General features: G+C 33.5%; 1 long non-coding RNA gene across 1 annotated transcript in view; it reads left to right on the top strand.

Moving 5' to 3' along the window:
* Positions 1-16433: 16433 nt before the first annotated feature.
* LOC129051531 (uncharacterized) overlaps positions 16434-25379 on the top strand; it is a 35206-nt gene continuing 26260 nt past the window's right edge. Inside the window, exons 1-2 of the long non-coding RNA XR_008515887.1 lie at positions 16434-16505; positions 23330-23355. This is a non-coding gene — a long non-coding RNA (uncharacterized LOC129051531). The remainder of the gene's footprint in view (positions 16506-23329; positions 23356-25379) is intronic.

Below are 25379 nucleotides of genomic sequence, written 5' to 3' on the forward strand. Positions count from 1 at the left end.
ATAGATGAATTTATAAATTTAGCAGAGCAGAAAGCTCACATCAAACTCAACTAGCATATGATCATAGTGACATTCCAAATTAATGGGAAAATTCTGAATTATTTAATAAATAGTGCTGGAATCATTGGGAAATATTTGGGAAAAATATTAAAGTCACATTCATCCTCACAATGTATACAAAAGTAAATGCAGAGGTTATGCATGCTTTCATTCAACAAAGGACCTATGTGGCAAACACTATTAACTATTAAATAGATATGTAGATATGTAAATAAAAATATAAATAAAATTTCCAAAAAAGAATTATATGTATTAATATATTAAAATTTGCAAATAGCCTTCTATATAAAAATTTACAGATGACCATATATATATATATATATACATGCATGTATATATATATACACACATATATATAGCTATTCATAAATGTTTAGATGGAGAAGAGATAAGTATAGAAAAGGAAAAATGCAAAGAGGAAACATCAAATATATTGACTGTATGCATGCATGTATGTATTTACTTATTTTGTGTAGTGATGAAGTCTTGCTATGTTGCCTAGGCTGGTCTCAAACTCCTGGCTTCATACGGTCCTCCCACCTCATCCTCACAAAATGGTGACATTACAAGTGTAAGCCACTGTGTCTATCCTATATTGACTACAATCAAAGCAATCGTCCCCAAAATAAGCAAACAAATGGACAATGAACAAAAAAAATCATGAAATGGTGCAAGGCCTCGAAAATTAAAATGTGAAGGACAGATATTTCAAATATATAAGATAGTTAAAATGTTAATATAAAGAATTTTTACAGAACAATAACAAATATCTTTTTTTCCAGCTTTTATCCTTCTCCTAAAATTCAAGCCTATAGTGTTCAGTTCACCTATGCTAATCATTATTCTTAGAAATATTATTCTTAGAAAAAGAATAGCATTTTAAAATTTCATGAACTTTCTTTAGCCATTTATTGCTCATAATACATTTTATTATCCATCCAAGTATTTATTAAAATCTTCTCTTCTTCAAAAATTAGGATCTCTTTTATATATATTTTTTCTGACCAATCGAGAATAAAGTGGTTCTCTCTTTCTTTGAAAGCTTATCCTTCTAGAACAAGGCAGTTTACCATGACCATTGGTGGTGGGCAAAACTTGTCTTTCATACCTGATAACAAAATTTAAAAGTTTAATTTTTAGTTAATTTCTAATTCTCCATTAAAATGAATGAGTCGAAATAACCTTACCAAATCATGCTTCAGATGGGAATTAGTTTGTATGATGCATATCACATTGATTTAATGCTGCTATGTAGTGGAAATATTGTTGCACATGTTTTTCTCATTAATTCCAACCTTTCTAAATATACTAAAAATATTTGTAAAAAAAAATTATTCAACAGAAATTTCGAAGAATGAATAAATTGAATGAGTGAGTGAATGAAAAAGTGACTGACTGGTAGAATTTTGTTAAAAACTAATTGCCTAATTACGTTTCTATGGGAGAAAACTTAAATGATAGTGTACCTAGTCAATGTAATATTTGCAATCAGCAAAATGGATGAATTAAATCTGCATGTATTGAACATAAATATGGCCACATAACATGATATGTTATTTAATGAATATATGGGTATGTATGAAATGCAGACTATACAATATGTGCATATGTCCATGCATGCATGAGCATGTGGAACATGCACGTATGGTAATTAGTAGAAATTATCTTGGTGGCAAATGACAGAAATTGAAGTAAATGAGACAAGCAAATTCAAAATGATTTTCTCATATAACTTTGAAATCCACAATAGGATTTAATCAGGGCTCAGTAAATTTATCAGCGTCTTTATCTCTCTCAGCTTTACTTCTCTCTGTGTGTTGAACTCATTAACTCTTACAGCAAATAGCCTTCTTTAATACATTCAAAATAAAGAGTAGCATCAATTTCCAATATACATATTATCAGTTTATCAAAGCCAGAAAAAAGGGATAATTTTTCTCTTAGAATTTGTGGCCAGACAAGGTAGCTCATGCCTGTAATCCCAGAACTTTGGGAGGCTCAGGTGGTCAGATGACTTGAGGTCAGAAGTTAGAGACCAGCCTGGCCAACATGGTGAAACCCTGTCTCTATTAAAAATACAAAAATTAGCTGGGCGTGGTGGCACCCACCCGTAGTTCCAGCTCTACTTGTGAGGCTGAAGCACAAGAATAGCTTGAACCGGGGAGGCGGAGGTTGCAGCGAGTTGATATTGCACCACTGTACTTCCCGCCTTGGTGACAGAGCAAAACTCTGATTAAAAAAAAAAAAAAAAAAAAAAAAATTTACTCTAAAAATTAAGAATAGACAAACAGAAAATATACTACAAAACCCACATACACTGACAAACAAAATGTGAAACTAAGAAGAAATAGGTAAAGAAACATTGAAAATACTGACATTTTCCTATTTAAAAACAAAAAGAAATAGTTGCTTTTTTGTTCCTTTTAGTCAATTACTCCCATTATGGGTTCTAAATTAGCCTCTTTTTAAAAGTTACTGAAAAGAATCCATAACCGCCCCAGCTGTCATTATGAGAACTGAAATTTGCTTACATTAAAGGAAGTCTTTAGGGATGGTTTTGTTACTGTTAAAGCTTGTCTTTTACCTTGGATAGAAGAAAACCATCATCTATTTTATGACATTTCAAACAATTTTATTTACCATTGAATAATTTGGCAGCAGAATAATCTAGCTAGTCAATTTATCAAAACTTTACTCGATACATTATTCCAATAGTGCTTTTGAAATGTGCATTGACATTGACTCCGACACTGTCCATTATCAGTGAGTGAGTTATTTTAATTCAAAATGACATAATCAATTGGAGGAGAAACTCATACACACAGAGAATAAGTGACTCTTTTCCTAGTAGAAAGCACTTTTTGCATATCTTAAAAATTTAAGTGTGAACTGATAGTTTATATTCAGGTTTGATTAACCTTAATTGTTAAAATTCTATTGTACGTTGTGTTTTCTGAAAGCAGACAGACTCTGGTGGAGGTTATCATGTTAGACATTTATTAGGGGGTGATCTTGGTTGGAATTATCCCCCATAGAAGGGAAAGGAAGGATGCAGGAGTGGCTGAGGAACAAGTCCAGGTGTGATGGGGTCTGGCAACAGCTTTGACTGGACACACTTAACTGAGCTGGTGAAAGCTGGTGCTAAATTACCTGCAAGGGTCAACCAAAATAGCCAGGGCTTTATACTTCAACTCCATCAGACATTGGATATGGATGTCCTGGAAGGGCATGACTTTACAGGAGGCAGCTTACTGCAGTTGAAGTCATCTCAGAATGGACTGAGAGCTGATAGCTGTCATTCCTGGCAAATGGTCATCGAATACATTGAACCGCGAATTGAACAATATATTGCCATGTTCACCACAGATTTCAAATGTCATTCTTAGTTGGCAATGCATTTAAGTCATATTTAGAAAATTACATATTTTTCAAAATGTAAAAATTAGACATAATATAGAAAATTAATTACTATGTCATAATTTTTATGAAGAAAAATGTGTACATACATTATAGTTAATACATCCAGTTCCTCTCAGGATTCACATTCCCAGTTGGATGTGAAGCATTTGAAAAAGTCTTTTATAGTTGTTGTAATCTGATTTAACAAAATACGGGAGGAGTCAGGGTGTTTCATATAATCAAACTGAATAATAGAGAATTGTATCAAAATCATAGCATTAATTACCATTTCCTCAATCATTGCTGCTTATTGCTTTTTAGCCTAGGACAGTTTTAGCATACATTTGGAATGTAATCTTTTTTCTGTTCATCAATATACAGCATTTTATAGGTTTCAACACTCACTCTTATAGAAACAAAATATAGAAGGACACTTTAGGTTACTTCAGTATTATCTTTTCACTTTCTATAGGTGCCCAATACTCTTCTACCTTTACAAAAACAAAAACAGAAACAAAACTTCTGCTTGTGATGATTATAAAAGTGTATTTCTTTCCTCCAGTTATAATTTCTTGCATATGGTCAATTAATGTTTCTTTTTTTTTTTGAGATGGAGTCTCACTGTGTCGCCCAGGCTGCAGTGCAGTGGTACGATCTCAGTTTACTGCAAGCTCCTCCTCCTGGGTTCATGCCATTCTCCTGCCTCAGCTTCCCAAGCAGCTGGGACTACAGGTGCCTGCCACAATGCCTGGCTAATTTTTTTATTTTTAGTAGAGATGGGTTTTCACCGTGTTAGCCAGGATGGTCTCGATCTCCTGACTTTGTGATCCACCCACCTCGGCCTCCCAAGGTGCTGGGATTACAGGCGTGAGCCACTGTGCCCGGCCAATTAATGTTTCTTTTCAATGCATCTCACCCTTCCCACCCAAATTAATTACTGTTACTTTACTGCCCATTTTCCTTTTCCTTCTGTCCTTCCTCATTCACTGTTTGTAAAGAATGCACTTAACCCATGGGTCATATGCAACACTAAAAAGCAACTTATGTGATTTGAGACGTTTGAGCTTATTTTCCTGGGCCTTGAAAACAATGTTAATTCTCAAGGGAACAATATGAAAGTGAACATCCTTACCTTTGGAGACCTTAAAAGTCTCTGTTACCATTAAAACTTCTGAATTGTCTTATCTGAGAGATTTCATTGTCTATAAAACTCTTCATTGAACTACTAAAGTTTGAAAGGCTAAAGTCAAAAAACAAATTGTGAGCCTAAAGGACTCTCTGGAAGAGAAGAAACTGGCAAAATGCCAAGGGACTTTCTTCACAATTCTAGGGCATTTCACCCATGAGACCTAGTAATGAGAGTGAACTTCTTCCCATGATGTACTATTTGATTCAGTTTAGTTAGTAATAGAACCAGACGGTGATTTCAAAACTTTCCACTAACTTTAAATATATGTATATACCTTTAACTTCATTTTAATGAACATATATAGATATTTATTGGAAATCAATAGATGGACTCTGGGTCTAACGGAAAGCACAATTGTGCAGATACCACAGGATGTTACTTTTAAAACGTGACCACAAATTATTTGATGCTCTTTCTATTGGGAAGTGGGGCCCCCTTTCCTTGTGTCTGAGTGGGCTTATAACTACTTTGACCAAGAGAATAGGATAGATATGACCCTCAGATTTTCAAGGCTAAGTCAGAAAGTCATATGTCTTCTGCCTTTTTCCCTGGAATATTTGCGCTGGAGTCCTGGGACATGATGTAAGAAATTTGACTATCTTCAGGCCACCATAATTTGAGGAAGCCCAAGACACACAGAGAAGACTGAGGCAGGAGCGCGGGTCAAGAGTCCCATGCGAGAATAATTTTTGAGTCACTCCAGCCCAGGTACCAAAAAGGCAAGTGAAAAAGCCTCCAAATAGTTATAGTTCCCAGCCCTTTGAGTCACCACTAGGTAATTGAGATTTCCAAGCTGAGCCGGGGACCTGAGAAGCAGGGATAAGCCATTCCCGTTGTATAAGCCCAAACTCCCGACTCACAGGATATCTGAGCATAGTAAAATGGTTGTGGTTTTGTGGTATGTGAGGTGATTGTTACACAGCAGTAGGTACCTAGAATGCTCAGGTACTACAATGATGTGAACGAATCCTTATTGCAATAAGATGGAAAAACAAATGAATCTCACAATATGCTCTTAATTTCAAAAATAACATGGTTCTTCAATGACAAGAGATTCAGAGTCAGAACCATAGTAAATCCCAGTAATTTATGCATGCAATCAATGCCATTTGATATAAATTATGAACTATTTATTTACTTTAAAATCGATATCAAGCTTAACTAAAAACAAGAAACTTTATGTTCTTTTTAGTAATTTTTCTGTTAAATATGCACCAAACTATGTTCATATAATTACAATAAAAATTAGACAAGAAGAATAAATGCTTTTGTGAGCAGTAATTTAGCCAAGATGGCTTAATAACTATTCAAAACCACTGAGATGCATATTACCCAGAAGGATAGCAGACAGACTTCAGAATTTGACTTTGGCTGTGTTGCATTGTTGTTTCAATGGGCTTCCCATTTAATGAAAATAGATACTTTGTAAAACTTTTCAGAATAAGCTATTCAATAATTTTTACTATTCCTCTACATAAGAATATTTCACCCTGTGTTAAAAAAAAATTCCCCTTCAGGAAGCCGAGGCAGACGGATCACAAGGTCAAGAGACCGAGACCATCCTGGCTAACATGGTGAAACCCCGTCTCTACTAAAAATACAAAAAAAAAAAAAAAAAAAAATTAGCTGGGCATGGTGGCGCATGCCTGTAGTCCCAGCTACTCAGAAGGCTGAGGCAGGAGAATCACTTCAACCTGGGAGGCAGAGGTTGCAGTGAGCCGAGATCACACCACTGTGCTCCAGCCTGGTGACAGAGCAACAGTCCGTCTCAAAAAAAAAAAAAAAAAAAGGAAAAAAAATCCCTACTGACTTTGTTTTTTGTTTGTTTGTTTCTTAGGCATTTGCTCAGACTTAAAGTTTACTGGCTAATCAGCAAAATTCCCGTATGTACTTATCTAACAGGAGAAAGAGAATAAAAAGACTATAAGTTACTATGTACATCCAAGCCCTTACTAAGTTGGAACTTCTATTAAAAGTTTGCTGAGAGTTCCAAGTCTTTACAACCCTGAAGTAACATACTGATAGGATCCCTGTTCAATTCTCAAACAACATTAGTTTTGGCTCCTATCAATAGCACGTTTCATGAAATGCCACGGATTGTGTGAAACATTATGCACAGACCATGCACTATCAAAGCTGGAATAAATCTTGGAGGTTGAGTTTAAATCAGCAATTTAACACTGGAGTTGAACTGTATCACTGACTATGTTACTGCCTCAACTATCTTGCAAAAAAAGCTGCTTATATCCTTCCCACTGGATGACCTTCCAGCTAAGTCACAAGTAAACTTATCTGTGGAGTGCAGCTTGGAATCTTAATGTAGGATGTCTGTCTGGCAAATTTCCGAGAGTTAATTGCAGTACAACCAGAATATTGATACCTTATTTTCCCATGAGTTTTTAGATTGATAGCAGAACAGCTAACAAGATGCTAAAACATAAATAAATGTCTACACTATGTCAAATGACTCATTTAATAGAGTTATCATGCAGAGATTTACTATGAGTTTATGGTTATTTGTATTTCTTCATCAGTAGTTGACAATTTTTGCTCTATTCTGACATAATAAAATTTCCTTTTGTCAAATCTTATTACTGAGACATGAACATCGACCACAAGGCCAGCCTTTACTAGTCTATTTTATTTCCCATCTTAAATCTTTGGGTTAGTAAAACTTCTAAGGAGAAGTTTGGCATGAAAATTGCAAGTAGCACTGAATGTGAAGTGTTATATGGGATGATGAAGAGAGAATATAAAATGAATCTGGTGGGACATATCAGAAATCTGAGATATAAAGCAAGCATGCATTCTTCTTTTCAGATTTTATTGATATTCTGGACCTAAGAGCCTCATAAAGCTATATGGAAGTCCTTCATGGATTACAAGGTATTAGAGGTGAATTCTTTAGAGACAGGGGCATGAGTAGATTTCATTACAGCAGCTAAGAGTGCATTTTATCAGCCACAACTTAAATAGCTCAGTCAAAAAAAAAAACACTTCATAATATCACTTGTCATAAATAAACAAGTGAATAAATATTATTACACCAAATATAAGAAATGGAAATAACACAAAATGCAGATGTGTTGGATGACAGAAAATCATTAGGTACTAATTTATATTAGCCTGTTAGGCTGTGTTGCTTTCCTATTAAACACTCAAGGTTTTTAAGAAAATGTGTAGAGCTTGTTTCTTTTTTCTAATTATATGATGTATTTCAATGGCCAAATTTCCACTCTTCAAGTCTTGAGAATTAAAGCATTTATACCATATTTGAAGGAGTGCTTGGCTTAATGAGAATCAAACTCTGGCATTATTAACTTACAAGCAAAAGTTGAAAAATGCATCTAATGCTTTGGTATTAGCAAATTTAAGGACAAATCCCTGTTTTTTAAAGGCTATTGCAAATACTTTTTCAAATAAAAAGTGTATAACCCTCTCATCTGTAGCTTCTCAAAATATAGGTTTTTTCCTACAAGTAAAGGAATGTTCAATTGATACAACATTTTGAAGAGGAGAGACACACACACACACACACACACACACACACGCACATATGCATTATACATCACTGTACACATTTGCTTATATAGCATATATTATGATACACAAATCTATATTTAATGAATACAGGCTATTAATGGATTCTACAATTTTAAAGCTCAGGTCATATGTATGATAGAAACAATCTATACATGATGTTTAAATGAAACATCATTCTGTGTCTCGGAAATTCTGCAGAAAACAAGACAAGCAGGGTACTTCCCAACAGGGAGTTTACAATGTAGCAAACAGAGAAACACTTTCAATAATTAAAACTTTAAATAGATACATAGAAAATCAACAATTTCAAATTTTAAATTATATTAAAAATTGATATTTTGATCTTCTGTGAAGTGACAGGGTGAAGAGGAGCTAATTTGGCTAGGATATGTAGTGGGACCTCACAGAAGAGGTGGTATTTGAGATATGATCTAAAAGATGAGAGAGACCACTGATTCAAAAATCCTGCATGACTCAGGGTGGTGTGAGCAAATGCAAAGATACGGAGGTAGCTCAATGGGGCAAGTGTGAGTGAGAGAAGTAGTAGAAAAACAGGACCAACTGTGTTTGAAAACCTACTTAATCATCTTTTTGCGTGTCCTTTGAGAGGTAATATCTAGCAAAGAAGACAAAAGAATTTTGATGTTTCATAACTTAGTAATTACTGGGTAATATAATCTTTTTATCATCACAAATTATTTAGGTCTGTGACATCTCATTTTAGACATGTAGCAAAGAAGACAAAAGAAACTTGATGTTTCATAGCTCAGTAACTACAGGGTAATATAATCGTTTTATCATCACAGATTAGTTAGGTCTGTGACATCTGGTTTTAGAGTATGCAGGTAAATATTTATCTCAATTTGGGACAATGTGATGAGGAACACAGCACTGAGAGATGTGTGACAGTTTTCCTGAAAAGTTCTTGTCTTTGAAACAGCTCTGTGAACTACAGATTTAAACCAACAAGCAAGTCAATTTGACTCCATTCATTCATTCTGTTTATCTTCCCACAAATATTTATAACATATAGCATATAGCATATCTGCTTATATGCTTCAAATAGAGAGACAGGTAAAAAGCCCATTACTAGAAAAGCTGAGAGGTATCATACTTGAGAAGGAGGAGCTGATTCATATATTGCATATTTCTGTTTGCAGAGCCTTGCCCATAATATGATCACAGTCCACAGCTGATAAATGGCAGAAATGAGATATGACCCTTTGTCTACGTAATTTTTCTTTCCCTCTCCCATTCTTTCTTTAGTAGTGATTATATTCTTGCTTGCCTTTTTACTTTCTTTTTTCTTTTCCTTTTGTTTTTCCTTGATGAGTTTTCAGATTAGTTCACAAATTTTCTTATAACTCTGTCTTTCCTTATGTAAGTTGTCCTTTCATAATCTCTTTCTGTGAAACATAAAGGGTAAATAAAATTTCCTATTTACCTTAATTGATAAATTAGGGACTTAAATTGATAAATTAATCAAAGCACTGAAATGTTAAGATGGCAAAAGGAACATCCATATACAGGACAGAGGCATGGAGAAAAACAGCGGCAGATAAACTGAAATTTTCAACGAATCGTTATGGGACCAGCATGTAGGTTGATGAAGGAATTTTGCCAGGTGTCAAAGGATGTCAGGTTTTTGGAAAGAGAAATTAAGAAAAATTACTTGAAAATCACAATCTGCACAAAAAGACTATCTCTTCCGTTTCCTGGCCTTGCGTTATTTGAGAGGCATGCAAGCAGGAAGTTTTCTTAAGAAGCAGTCAGATTTAAGTTAGAGCTAGAAGTGATTAGAAACTCAACAGAAGAAAATGATCCGCTAGAAAACATATGCACTAGGATTCAGGCAAAGAAGTAGCAGAAAGGAATATTTGACCGCTCTTGACTTATTTAAAGGTTGGGAAATTCAAAAGCTGAGGCTGAGGGAAAACAAGTTGTGGAAGGATTACATAATGGCTGGAGCAGGCATTTTAGATTATTAACAACTGCAGCACTGTTGCAGATTTCTATGAATAATTCAAATGAAGTGACAGGGGAAAACTTTAGCAGCAGGCATTATTTAAGGGTTTAGGCAGCAATTGCCATCCAGATACAGGACTGAAAAAAAAAAAAAAGGACCTCGGTTTTAGAAATTCTGGAAGAAATCAGGATATATATATTCTGTGGCACACAGTATTTCCTTAAAGACCATAGAGAAAACTTCTGGCAGTCCATAAAACTCATTCTCCTCTTCTTCTATTGTAATGAACAGCCAGATTCAAGGCTATGATCTAGCCTGTGGTTTCTAGCTTCCTGACAGTTAGGCATGGTTAGTGATTAAATACAAAACTGTGTATGTTGGCACAATTAGTACATTTTTAATGTTTTAATATATTTCTAGTTTCTTTGTAGAAATACAAACAACTATGAATTAATATTTTTCTTTTTTTTCCAAATTTTGATACATATGTAACATACTATTACAACTCTCTGTTTTCCCCTTCATTTAACATATAACTTCTATATATTCCATTGAACATAAAAAGCAGAAAGCATGGTCATTTTTTACTTCTTTGGTAGTATATAGTATTATATTTTATGGATTTACCATATTTTACTTAAACACTCAACTTTATCAGATATCTAGGTTAATTCATTCACTCAACTTATCTGCATTAAATCCTACTATGACCAGGATTATTTCAGATTTTTATAAATGAACAAAACAGATAATGCTTGAAACCTTCTTGTAATTTATATTGTAGAGGGGAGAGGCAGACAATATGGGAACTATGTTCCAATAAAAGGAAAGGGTATTATTCCAGCACATACCTAATATATTTGAAGAACAGTGGGAAAGTCAACGTGCCTGGGGCACATGAGGTAAAGTGGGAAATGGCAGAAGATGAAGATGAGATCAAAGAGCAGCCACTGGAAGTGCTTGAATATTTTCTCTAAGAGAATTGCAGAATCATTGCAGGCTTTAGGCAGTGAGTTGATTTGACTTAGTTTTTTAATCACCAACAATACTGCAATGCATGAACTTTTACACTTGCCATTTATGTATTTCAAGTATTAGTGTAAGATAAGTCCTAGAGTTTAGGTTCATAGCAAAAGGATATATACTTAAAAAAATTTGATAGCTATTGCCAGAAATGCCTCCCAATAGAGGCTGCATTATTTTACACTCCCATTGGCAACGTATGACTATCTTTCTGTTGTGTTTTTATTTCTGTTCTCTTTTTCTGGTGTTCATGTACATGTATTGTCATTGTTGTTTTAATATGAAAGAAATTGCTTTAAAAAATAGAGACAGGGTCTCTGTATGTTGTCAAGGCTGGTCTTGAATTCCTGGGCTCAAGTTAATCTCCTGACTCAGCCTCCCAAAGTAATGGGATTACAAGAGTGAGTCACAGCACACAGCTGAGCTTACCCTTTCTTTTTTTTTTTTTTCTATTTGCTATGGGTGTTATTATATTAGATAGAAAGGATTTAAACAAGTTTATATGAAGATAGAAAGTTTTCTGTATAAAAGGTGCGATTTGGTATTCTAGAAGAATGTGAGATAATAAGTTGATGTGACATCTGAAGATTCAGGACAGCACACCACTTGTAAATACAGGAACAATTATGGACCTGACATTGGTGAAGAAATTTCCATTTTAAGGAAACAAGAGGTGTGCATAGATGTGGACAAGACTGTTGGTTTGTTGGAAGCTAGAATTTGGCTTTACAACTTTATGTACTCTATTTTCTTTATGAAGTGGTAGTCAGGGTTGGGGGGTGTCTATTGAGAAGAAAAGTGATTGTGAATAAGGGAAGCAAGTATAAAAGACGAACTATCTCTTATCTCTTGTAGAGAATGAGAAAGAAGATTGTCTAGTGAAATAATTCAACTGAAACCTGTTAGAACACTAATCACACTGGTGACTATGTCAGTTGGCTCAAGTGTGTGACTTTTTTTTCCAGTTTCTCAGAAGTGTATGTTCAAATAAACAGAACACAGGTAGTAGGATTTACCCAAGGCTAGATGCTTGCTGGGAAGATAGGATGAAAAGACATCAGCTCAAAGTTGTTTAGAAATTCTTCAGAGAGAGTTTGAAGCACTGGACTGTAAAATCCAAGCTAGGAAGAAAAAATGCATTCTAAAAACTGTTGAAAAATTTTTTATTCTCTCCTTCCCTTTAGGACTACATACCATAACCTGTATCATGGTATGTATAATCAGATCTTCATCTATCCTCTATCAGACACAATAAAATTTTTGAAATTAATTAACGCCTTTTAATTGACAAATTAAAAAATATATATGTATTTTGTGCAGCATGATGTTTTGAAGTATGTACATATATTATGGAATGGCTACATTGAGCTAACCAACATATGTGTTACTTCACACACTTATCTTTCTGTGGTGAGAACACTCAAAATCCACTCTGTTATCTTAAATAATACAATACATTGTTACTAAATATCGTCACCATAGTATACATCATTTCCCTTGAACATATTGTTCCTGTCTGTCTAAAATTGTGTATCCTTTGACTAGCATTTCCCAAACCCGACCCTCTCATTCTAATAACAATTCTAATCACCATTCTACTCTTTGCTTCTGTGAAGTCAACTTTTTAAAAATTCCACCTATAAGTGAGATCATGCTATATTTGTCTTTCTGGGCCTGGCTTATTTTACTTAACAGTGTTCTCTAGGTTCATCCATGTTGTCACAATATATAAAACAAATTTTGACTGCCATTGTTAATTAACAAAATTCATGGAATGTAATCAAACTGGACTTCATTTCTTTCCCCACACATCCTTTAAATATTCTCATGAAGAGTAGTCTGTCTCTTGCCAATCTTGCAGTCCCTTGACATTGGCGATCACTCTCATGAAAAAAAATAAATAAAACTTTTAAAAACTCTCATGTTGAGTTGCAAACAGTCTGAATTCAGCAAGGAATTAGCACTCTGAACATGACTTACACATTTGTCTCACAAGGATGAGGTTTGCCGTGTCTCACAAGGATGACTTACACTTTTGTCTCACAAGGATGAGGTTTGACGTGTGTGAAGCATTTTCTGACTTTCTGTTTCTGTGCATATTTCTACCTGCAGTACTAGATACCATTTTTTACACTCCTGGTAAAAGCAGGGGAAGAGTATGGTAGTTAAGAACAGTAGGAAGTTCTTTACTGACTTCTATTTTCACACATTATTTGTGATCTCTGGACCTGAACAAAACTGAAATCTTTCTGTCTCCACAAAGCATCTATTTGCATGGTCTTCAGAGACCCCAACAACGCTGTTGTTCATTCACTATTATTTCTGTTAAAGTGGGTGGGTGTGGTGTTTGACATTGTTTGTCTGTGGCTGCTCCCTGGAACCAGGTGGTGAACACCCAGACTCCAGCTTCTTCTTCTCTGTTAAGGCCTGAGCAACCTAAGTGATACCTATGCAGCTCTTTTCTTGCTCCTAGAAGTTGTCTTAGGGTCATGGGAAACTCTAATTCAAGCTTTACCCAACCTTCTAGTTCAGCTGCTTCCCAGCAAAGCCTTCTCTCTCTCTCTCTCCTCTCTTATTCTCCCTCTCTCTTTTTTGCTCTCTCACTGTCTCTTTCTCTCTCCTATCGCTCCCTCAGGCCAACAGAAACAGTTTCTGGATTTCAGATTCCTCAGCCATACATCAGACAAAAGTATGTCCATACAAATTTAGAGGGCATGTATTAGTTTCTTCTAATTGTTCTAGAGAAGCCCAACTTCTTTTCTGAATAGAAGGGGAATAATATTATAATATATTATATATTAATATAATATAATATTAATTTTAATTATACTAATTAAATATAAATTAAATGTAATTTTATTAATATAAATATAATATAATATAATATATATTATATAATATATATTATATTAACATACATAATATATTATATTAATATAATGTATAATATAACATATTATAATGTATAATATAACATATTATATATTATATATAACATAATATATATTATATGTAATATAATATGTAATATGTAATATAACATAATATAAGAAATATAATATATTATATTATATTACATATTATATAATATAAGAAATATAATATATTATATTATATTACATATTATATAATATATTATATATAATTATATATATAATTATGTATATTATATATTATACATATATTACATATATGTATAATATTACATATTATATAATATTACATATTATATATTATATAATATAATAAATATAATATTTTATATTATATTACATATTATATAATATAATAATATGTAATATATTACATATTATATAATATATTACATATTATATAATATAATAAATATATATAATATATATAATAAATATAACATATTATATTACATATTATATAATATAATAAATATAACATATTATATTATATTACATATTATATAATATAATAAATATAATATATTATGTTATATTACATATTGTATAATATTATAATAAATAGAATATATAACATATAATATAATATATTATATATAACATATAATATAATATATTATATATAACATATAATATAATATATTATAACATAATATATTATATATATAATATATATATAATATAACATAATATAATATAATATAACATATAATATAATATATTATATATAACATATAATATAATATAATATATTATATATAACATATAATATTACATAATATATTATATATAACATATAATATTATATAATATATTATATATAACATATATTATTATATAATATATTATATGTAACATATATTATATAATATATTATATATAACATATAATATTATATATATTATATTATATTATATATAACATATAATATTATATATATTATATTATATTATATATAACATATTATATAATATATATTATGTTATATTATATATAACAGAATATTATATATATTATAATATATAATACGTATTATATATTGCATATATTATAATATATGATGCACATTATATATTATATTATAATTTATAGCATAATTCATGAGGTTAGGTAATATATATGATTTATTGGTGAAGATTTAAAATAATAGACAGAGGAGTAATTATATTTTTATTGATTGTTCTTTCAAGACATCATGTAAAGATTAAATGTAATATCCAGACATGAGGTTTTTTTCTTCAGGTCCTCAAGTCCAAGCACCATCCTTCCATTTATTTATTTTCAAACACAACACTCCTGGCTTCTTTAACATCTCCCATTCAAAAAAAAAAAAGAAAAGAAAAGAAAGAGAGGGAGAAAAAGAGAGAGAGAAAGAGAGGACAGAAAGAAACATCTTTAACATCTCCCATTCAAGAAAACAAAAGAAAAAAGAAGAAAGAAAGAAAGAAAGAAAGAAAGAGTGAGGGAGGGAAGGGATGGAGGGAGGGAGGGAAGAGAGGGAGGGAGGGAAGTGAAAGAAGGAAGGAGAAATAAGGAAGGAAAAAAAAAAGAAGGAAAGAGAAAGAAAGAAAAAAAGAAAGAAAGAAAGGAGGGAAAGGAAAGGAAAGGAGGGAGGGAGGGAGGGAAGGATGGAGAAAGAAAGAAAGAAAAAAGAAAGAAAGAAGGAAAGGAAGAAAGAGAAAAAAAGAAAGAAAGAAAGAGAAAGAGAGAGAAGGGAGGGAGAGGGAGGGAGGGAGGAAGAAAGGGAGGAAGGAAGAAAGGAAGGAACAAAGAAAGGCAACAATGTTATTTGTATAATGCCCTGGCTCTGAAAAATGTTCATATTCAAACAATAGAGATCTTTGCATCATAACATTTCCTAATACCATGTATTTAACCATAGTTACATCATTATACAAGATGCTATGTCCTCTGTCTTGCTGCCCATTGAGGCTGGCTTCAAAGCATTACCAGATAGTTAGATACTATGTTTATTTGAGCACAACTGCAAGTCTTAGCCAGAGTAAGCTTTGAATATACTTTTCCAAGTATCTGTTCTCTTGAACTCTTTATACCATAGTCATTGCATTCCTAGTTTGTGATAGATATCATTGGATATGGAGTGCACTCCCATCTTCCAAAACCACAACCAGGTATAGAATAAGCAATGCGCCCATGGTAGGAGCAAAAAGAGTGGTTCCGTTAGCACAAGATAGTTCCTCTCGTATACAGTGCATTTTAAGACTGCTCTCAAAAACACAATGTCACCACATGAATTAACAATGAGAGAGGTCATAATTGGACACAGTTTTGGTGCTGCCAAGTGTGATCCTGAATGGCCTTGAAGGACATGTGTGTGGTCAGTCTCAAAGGACTGACTGGCCTGTGGAGCAGAGCGTGTGGAGGGTGCCAGGTAACTACCTTGGGTGACTGTTGTGGGAGGTACACAGAGTAAAAGAGTCCCATTATCCTTCCGTCAACATCAGTGCTATAGACTAGAGGCAGTACTATGGTTAGAAAATAGCTGAGTAAGAGCCAATACATGGGTCCATATATATGGCTAGAGCCAAGGGTCACCGAATGCTACAATTTGAATGTCTCCTTTGAAACTCATGTTGAAATTTAATTGCCATTGTTACAGTATTAAAATGTTGGGCTTTAAGAAGTTTTTAGGTCATGAGGGCTAAACTCTCATGAATGAATTGATGTATGGGAGTGGGCCCCTGAAAAAAAGTTGATGTTGGCCCTCATTTGCTCTCTCTGTCTCATGTAATGTGGCATTCAGTTACAGCAGCAAAAAGTGGACTAAGACACTGAGGAAGCTTTGATATCCCATAGCCTTGAATTTGTCCTCTGACAAAAAATTACCCCAAATCAGTCTATTAGCATCATTCTGGAAGCTCAGTCTTGGGGATCTCACACACACACAAATATTGTGCTTATCATGGGATAATATAGTTTGGATGTGTGTCCCCTGCAAATCTCATGTTAAAATGTGATCACCAGTGTTGGAGGTAGGGCCTGGTGGGAAGTGTTTGGATCATGAGGGTGACTCCCTCATGAATGGCTTGCTGCTGTCTTTTTGTTAACAGGTGAGTTCTCTGAGTTCATGCAGGAGCCTGGCACCTCCCCTTTCTCTACCTTGCTCCTTCTATTGCCATGTGACACCCAACACCCTGGCTCCCTTTCATCTTGATTTTGTGTTTCCTGAGGCCCTCATCAAAAGCAGACTTCAGTACTATGCTTCATGTACAGCCTGCAGAACCATGAGCCAAATAAACCCATTTTTTAAAAATTAGTCTCAGGCATTCCACTGTAGTAACACAAGTAGACTAACACAAGGGGACAATTCACTTGCGAGATCGTTCTCCTGGAACTGAATGATGAGTGTGAATCCTAGATCTTCTTAATTCATTTCCAACCTCGTGTGTAGAAGTAGAGGGCTTCAGAGAGCCTAAAAGGGGATAAAGAGCCAGGAGCTCACAGAAGTCTCTTTCCCAACAAGAAAACCATGCCTGGATTACACAGCTGGTCCCACATTGGCCTACGCACTAGAGAGGGAAACCTAGAAAATATTATGAAAATCATTTCAAGGACTCAAGTCTCTGTCTTAGCTTCCTGGGACTGCTTTAAAAAAAAAAAAAAAAAAAAAAAGATCCCACAAACTGTGGCTTAAAACAACAGAAATGTATTCTCTCACATACTTTACATACTTTGAAACTAGAAGTCTGGAATCAAGTTGTCAGTGGAGCTTTGCTTCTTCTGAAGGCTCTAGGGAAGAATCTTTTCTTGCCTCTTCTAGCTTCTAGTATTTGCCAGATATCCTTGATGTTCCTTGGCTTATAGATGTATTGCACCAATTTCTGCCTGTGCCTTTACACGGCCTTCTCTTCTCTGTGTCTCTGCTCCAAATTTCTCTTTTCTTATAAAGGCATCAATCATATTGGATTTAGAGCCCACCCTAATCTGATATGACTTCATCTTAACTTGGTTACATCTGCATAGACACTATTTACACATAAGATTTTGTTCTGAGGTTCTGGGTGGACACGAACTTTGAGGGGAAATTATTCAACCGTAGGCAATCCCTGAAGCACAGAGCCCTAGACCTAAAGACACTATATGTGTATAAAACAACAAGTTCCACTAAAGAATTTGGACTATTTCCTTCATAAAATCAGCTTAATATGATCTGATTCATATTCACTTTGAAATTTGACATCTATTTTATCTTACTGCTACATTCAAAACTTCAGATTATATATACTGTTATAGGCACATATGTCTAGCCACTAATAAACTTACCATCATGTCTAGAAAACAGTAAGTCTATATAAAATAAATAGGAAGCAAGCATATAAATTATGATCAGTAATATAGTTAAGTAATGCACAAAAATGTTGCAAGAACAACATACATATGAAAATATATGGGTCACAGCTAGGGATAGTGGATAATGGTTGTACAACCTGTGAATATAATAAAAGTCATTGAATTGTATGCTTTAAAAGTGTGAATTTTATAATATGTGATTTTTATCTCAATAAAGCTGTTTTAAAAATGGTGAAAGAATTGTCAGCCTGAGATGAGGTTAATTGAAGCCCATCCTTTGGAGTAAATCTACTTTAAGATGTTTTCAAGAAATTGAAAAGTGTGAATTTAAAATTGTGAATTATGTTTTAAAATATTTATATCCTAAGATTGTATGTGTGTATCTGATTGCTGTTCATATTGAAATTACGTTCATATTTAAAATGCTGACTAATTGAGAAACTTAACTATTATTTGATTTTATGCAAATACTGATGTACATCTACATCAATCAGTAAGTGAACAATTTTATTCTTAACTTATGTATATCACAGGCTGAAGGGAGAATTTCTGAATCTTCAAATTATCAAATAAAAGTAATCTAATTCTTCACAGGATGTAGACTGGAACTTCATTTTGCTTCCATCAAAAAAAACGTATTGCTACCTAGTGGGGGAGAGGTACAGACAGGGTAGGGAGGGCACTGTTAGTAGGTTGTAATCTTATTTAACGTCTCTATTAATCATCTAGTAGAGAAAGACACGCAAGCTAATGAAACTTAAATCACAATGAATTGTCAAGTGTTTTAACACCAATTAGGACAGAAGTGATAAAAAGAGACCTTCAGTGATTAAAGGGCAACCGCAAAATGAGATTCAACTTGGAAAATATAATATGGTTGGCAAGTAGTCCTTGGGATGAAAAACAAAAATGTGTAACTGTTTTTAAGGTAATCATTCTAAAGATAAGTGAAGGATATGTAATGAAACTCACCAACTTTCTACTTTTTTCAATGTTGATTTGCATATATATTTTCCTATTTTAGCTCAATTTCGTTTTAAATTACTAAATAGACATCTTTTCTCACTAGCTAGCTGATGGTATTCATAGACAAATGATTACTATTAGCAGCTTTTTACCTTTGAATTAATATTTCTCCTGTCATAGAATAAAAATTTGGGAATGGTGGGGAAGGGGAAATGAAGAGGTTAAGGGAAAAAAATAAAAAGAAATGTAAAAGGATAACCAGTATGAAAATTTCATTAACCATCATGTAGAAATTAAAATAAAATATTATAAATATTTGATGGAATCTTTAGAGTCGGTTTGTCCTAGGGATGGATTAAGGTAAGTTTTTAAACTAGAGTTACCATCTCAGAAAACCAGCTTTCATTAGTTCATTTAACAATTTCTAATGGCTTTGTAAACTATTCAGAGTTTATCTAGATTTTATACTTTTTAATAATAGCTCCAGCTACTAAAAATGGTGATAATTATTCTTTAACATAGGGAAAGAGAGAATAATAAATGTAAGTCCAAACAAAGAAAATTTGAGCAAACAGAATCTCACAAATTATGCCTATAATACAGAAAGAAAGAATATCTGTCTTTTCATGCAGTTATTTTAATGTGATCATAATCATTAACTTTAGGAACGACTCCAAATCTTAAACTTTACAGAAGTTTATCACATATTTTGTCATAATTGTATAAAGAAAAAGAACTAATTTTAAAACAGAAGTTGAATTTTCATGCCAAAATTTTATATCCACAATTAACAATTTCATTTCCAATATGTTTCAAATATACAAACTTCTATATTTCCTATACGTATCAAATATGACAAGCTTCAAAAATATCTTGTAAAACATACAATGATAAAAATCAAAACATATAGGAAACGTACCATGTAGATAGTTTATATTTGGTAGGTATGGAAAGGTAAGCACTTTTGTAAAAGTCACAAAGTAATTATTTCTGCTTCAGAATATAGATACATTTTAGAAACCTTAAAATAATAACATGCTTTTAAAGAAAAAGATTCCCAAAATAAAGAATAAATTTCCTTATAGCAATGAATGACAACAACAAAACATTACTTACTTTAAAAAAATGAGAATTATTTCATGAGAACGGAAGCTGTCTGTTCCAGCAAAATACTCAAACGGTTGAAAAAAGGCAAACTTATTTTGAACTATCTTATAAAAATCAGTTAAATTGCTGACTTTGACAATTTGTTTGGAAACATTTTAAATGTAGTGATTGTTCATTACAAAGATGAATATCAGCTGTATTTGGGAATCAAGCCACACTGGGCCTTATTTACATCTACTTCTGTATCTGTTGCACATCTTTACTGTGGATGGTCCTCACTTTGATGTCGATGCCAGCATGACAGCAAAGGAAAAATAAAATCAGGATAAACAGCAGCGAATTTTTCCAAGAAAACAGCAGATGGGTAATCTGTATTTATAGACATTTTACCCAAAATGTGCCTAGCTATACAATTAATTTTATAAATTGAAAGTATTTTTGAATAATAATTTAACTTTGGATAATTTCTGTTGTGCACTTCTGGAGGTTTAAAACTTAATCTTCACTTTTTCCCTAACAATGGACCTTAAGCAGAACTATATCTTGACACTAAATTCTCATTTTGTCCCATTATTCTATTTTGACATAGATACATTCTACTTTATCCATAATGAAATAAAAATATGATCTGGTTTAACCTTTTACTATTTTTTGAAACACAGATGTATTTCAACCATTAATAAAATATGCCTCCTTTTTGGTGCCGTGTGCAGTGAGACAATTATATATTAGTCACCATGCATAGAACAGTCTTTTCTACAAAGCCCACTGTGGCATGAATCCAGGGATTTCTCACCTTTATATCTAAAATCAGGGATCTATTTCAAGCTCCAAAAAATATAGAGGATAGTGCTCTCACAATGAAGGTGAAGTACTATTACCATGGAGAATAGAAATATTTTAGCCTAAAGACTATTGAATCTTTCTGGAAGAAACTGAAAGCTCTCTTATGGGTCCTGAAAATTTTAGAAAGGCTTGCCAGTAGAAAAAAACTCTCTACAGTAGCCCAAAACTGTACTTTTGTCAATTTGTGCCCATTCTAATTCAAACAACACTGGAACTCTCAAACAACCCCTAGTAGAGGGGTTACAATTGACAACATTCTTCTCCATGTCTGCAAACAGATCATCTTAGTGTACATATGAGAAGGGCATATGAGTGGTTACAAGCATCCTAATTCTTTCTGAGGGTTATGTTAGGGGATCATTTTCAGGCAATTTCAAAGAGTAAGTAACCTAAGTAAAAATTAAGTTGCAAATACATTGTGAGGAAAATTATTTTAATATTAGTACATAAATATAAGTCATAACAGAGTAAATATTTCAAGTTCAAGAATTAGTAATTCTCTTATAACAATAACAGTAATGAATTTTTTTATTTATATATGCAAGGCACTGTCCTTAATGCTTTGATTCAGTACTGTGAGTAATCCTTACTCCTAATCCTTACTACTACTCTATGAGGTACTACTACTAATCTTTACTACTACTCTATGAGGTATTACTACTAATCCTTAATACTACTCTATGAGGTATTCATTGTTATTTTCAATAAATAAGATAAGTGAGTTTACTAATCATATTAGACTAAATTATGCTACAGTATTACATAAGCAAAAAAAATGACCCAAGTCTTAGAGGACTAAGACAATGAATCCTAATTTCATGCACACAGAAACTGTGCTGTGGGTTTTAAGTGTCTCTTTATGTGTCCACTCACTGGTCCGTTCAACCAAACTGGCACTGAGAAACAGTCTTGCATGAGTTTATGAACAAATAGAAGATTGGAATACTCATGAACATCCTAAGCCTAACTTAGAAGGTTATAGTAGAGCCTGCTTCACTCGTCTCCTAATGAAATTCCTTCTCTTTCTGAGCACACAGCTTTTTGAACTATCCCAGCTTCTTTTGTGCCCCTGTAACTGAGTTCCAACAACGAAATACGAGTAGTAGTGATCGATTTCATTCCCAGACCAGTCTTATACAAAATTCCCATGCGTAACGCCCAGGCGCTTTTCCCAGCTGCCTTCTTGATGAAGATAGGCACAGGGCCCCTGGAAGCCGTATGCTAAAGATGGACCAGACCCCAAATGGAAAGAGTCTGGGTCACTGAATCACTTCTTAGAAAGAGGCTGCCACAATGAAGAACATCTACTACATAGGTTGGTGACTGAGGGATGAATTATTATCTTGTTCCAGTCACTATAAAGATAGCTTGCTAATTTCATTAATTCTAAAACACACATCTTTCTGTTTCAAAATATAACACTTCTGAAGTCAGGATGCATCATACAATCAACGTCGTCTTAATAGTATTTGCTAGTACTTATTTCTTCATTATAAAATAATGTGCTACCACAGTCAATAGTGGTGTATTAGATTTGATGAAATACAGCGATTCGCTGTGGGTCATCTACACTTATCTAATCACTGAATACGTTGGACTGCATTGTGTAAGATAGCTGCGTGGTTCACGGTATTATGCTTTCTTACCAAATTTCATTTCAAAGTGTTCTTTTTTTTTTTCCTTCCCATTCAAAATTCACCTGGAAAAACATGCATATTTTGGTAGTCATCTTTTTTTTTTGAAACGGAGTCTCGCTCTGTAGCCGAGACTGGAGCGCTGTGGCGCGATCTCCGCTCACTGCAAGCTCCGCCTCCCGGGTTCACGCGATTCTCCTGCCTCAGCCTCCCGAGTGGTAGTCACCTTTTCTAATTCCATTCCAGATCTATTGGTAAAAATTGATTTTAAGTGGGTTTTCTGCTATTTACAAAATCCAGAGTCTGTGATATAAAATGCTAATATTCCACACATTTTTTTTTTTTTTTTCAGAAAGGAAGCTGCTGTTGGCTACACAGGTAATAAGGCCGGTATTAATTAAAATTATATCTGTCACAAATTACAGTTCAAGTACACATAAGAGGTAAAGCTCCCAGAAAGGTAAAGTACAACATAGGGATAAGGATCAACTGGCTATTTGTTAAAGTTGGCTAAGTCTACATTGAGTGGCAGCAGCATGGTTAGAATGGTGAGAATATGGACTTCGACTCCTATCTCTGAATGTACTAGCTTTGTGAACCTGAGGGTGATATTTAAGCCCACTGAGTGTAGTTTGCTCATCTATAAAACTGCAATAATATTTATTTTATAAAATTATTGAAAGGATGAATATAATATATAAATAATTGGCATCTTGTAAATGTTAGATCTTTCTCCCCATCCTCTTTGACTTAGAGAATTTTCAGTTGAACTTTTACATTTGTCTGATTTATGACAAATAAATGAAAGTGTAAAAAAATTAACTGCGATCTCACATTCCCTATTTTAATGAAAAAGTAAAAGCAAAACTAAACCATTTCCTGTGTGCCTCATTAACACAGTAAAATCTAATTTTCTCTCATTTCTTTCACTTCCTATGGGAAAGACCAAGTGATTTTTGGAACTCATAGTCACATATCACAATCTCTTTATACCTCTACGATTTGTTCTTTGTAAGATAGAACCTAAATTTGAGTCCACTTTCAGACCGCATAGGTGACAGAAAGATGATGGTATATTTTTAGGGGAAATGGCAGAAACACTTACTTGTGAAATTCCCCCAGTTGTTCAAATCTCACAAAGGAACTGGACATATTCCCACCTCCTAACTCCCAAATGTGACGGTATTAGGAGGTGGGACCTTTGGGTATAATTAGGTCATGAAGGCAGGGTCCTCGTGAATGGGATTAGTCCTTTTATAAAAGAAACTCTGTAGAGTTCCTTCACTTCTTCCACCATGTGAGAACATACCCAGAAGATTACTGTCTGTGAACCAGAAAGTGGGCTCTCACCGTACACCAAATCTGCTGCCAACTTGATCTTGGCTTTCGCAGCTTTCAGAGCTTGGGTAAATGAATTTTTGTTGTTTAAAAGCCATGCAGTCTATGGTAGTCTGTTACAGCAACCAGAACTGACTAAGATACACACAAAACTAGAAAATCCACTTTTACAAATAGTTATAACGCTGTTTCCTTATAGCACTAGCAGTTTGCAACCATCTCAGATCCTATAATATATGGGTGCTGGGAAATTCTAAACAGTGAATATTCTTTTTCACAATATTAGTGGAGGAACAAACAGTCACAGCAAAGTTTTCTACTTCACATCTGAATCTGGAGAATGTGTAGCTGTGTATTGTGTATAATTTAAGAGCAGAAATGATTGTAATGAGTTTCTTCTTTTAGAAGGAGTACTGATTTAGAGAACTGTATAAGCAACCTTGTGAATTCTGAATGATATTTGAGGCAAGAAATATTAGAAAAAGACGGAAATAAATTTATTAGATAAAATCTTGGGAGCATTATAATTTGGTCATTAAAAGAAGTGAGATAAACAACAAAAAAAAAAAGTTGGTCATCTCATGTTTAAGTAGAGGTTTTATTAAAGCACAACATATGTGTACACAAAGATAGTAACTGTTCAGCTCAAAGAATTTAAACAACTCGACATACCCATGTAATCAACAGACAGATTCGGAAATAGAACATTATCATATATCCTCTATTATTCCCCTCTGAGTCACTGTGTCTCCCCAAAACATCATCCTAACTTCTATCATCACTTAGCTTTGCTAATTTCCAACTTTATATAATGGAATTACAGTGTGCACTCGTTTGTTATAGGCTTGTTTTTTTTAAATATTGTATGATGAGATAAACCCATGCTGTTATGCAGTAGTTTCTTCACTTTCATTGCCATGTAATATTTCATTAAATGGATACATAATATCATTATCCATTCTACTATTGATAAGCATTAGGGTTGTTTCTAATTTGGTGTCATTCCAAATAGTATTGCTATGCATATTTTTATGTATAACTTGTGGTGAATGAGTCTGAACAAT

The sequence above is a fragment of the Pongo abelii genome, chromosome 17, assembly GCF_028885655.2.
Source record: "Pongo abelii isolate AG06213 chromosome 17, NHGRI_mPonAbe1-v2.0_pri, whole genome shotgun sequence".
NCBI lineage: Eukaryota > Metazoa > Chordata > Mammalia > Primates > Hominidae > Pongo > Pongo abelii.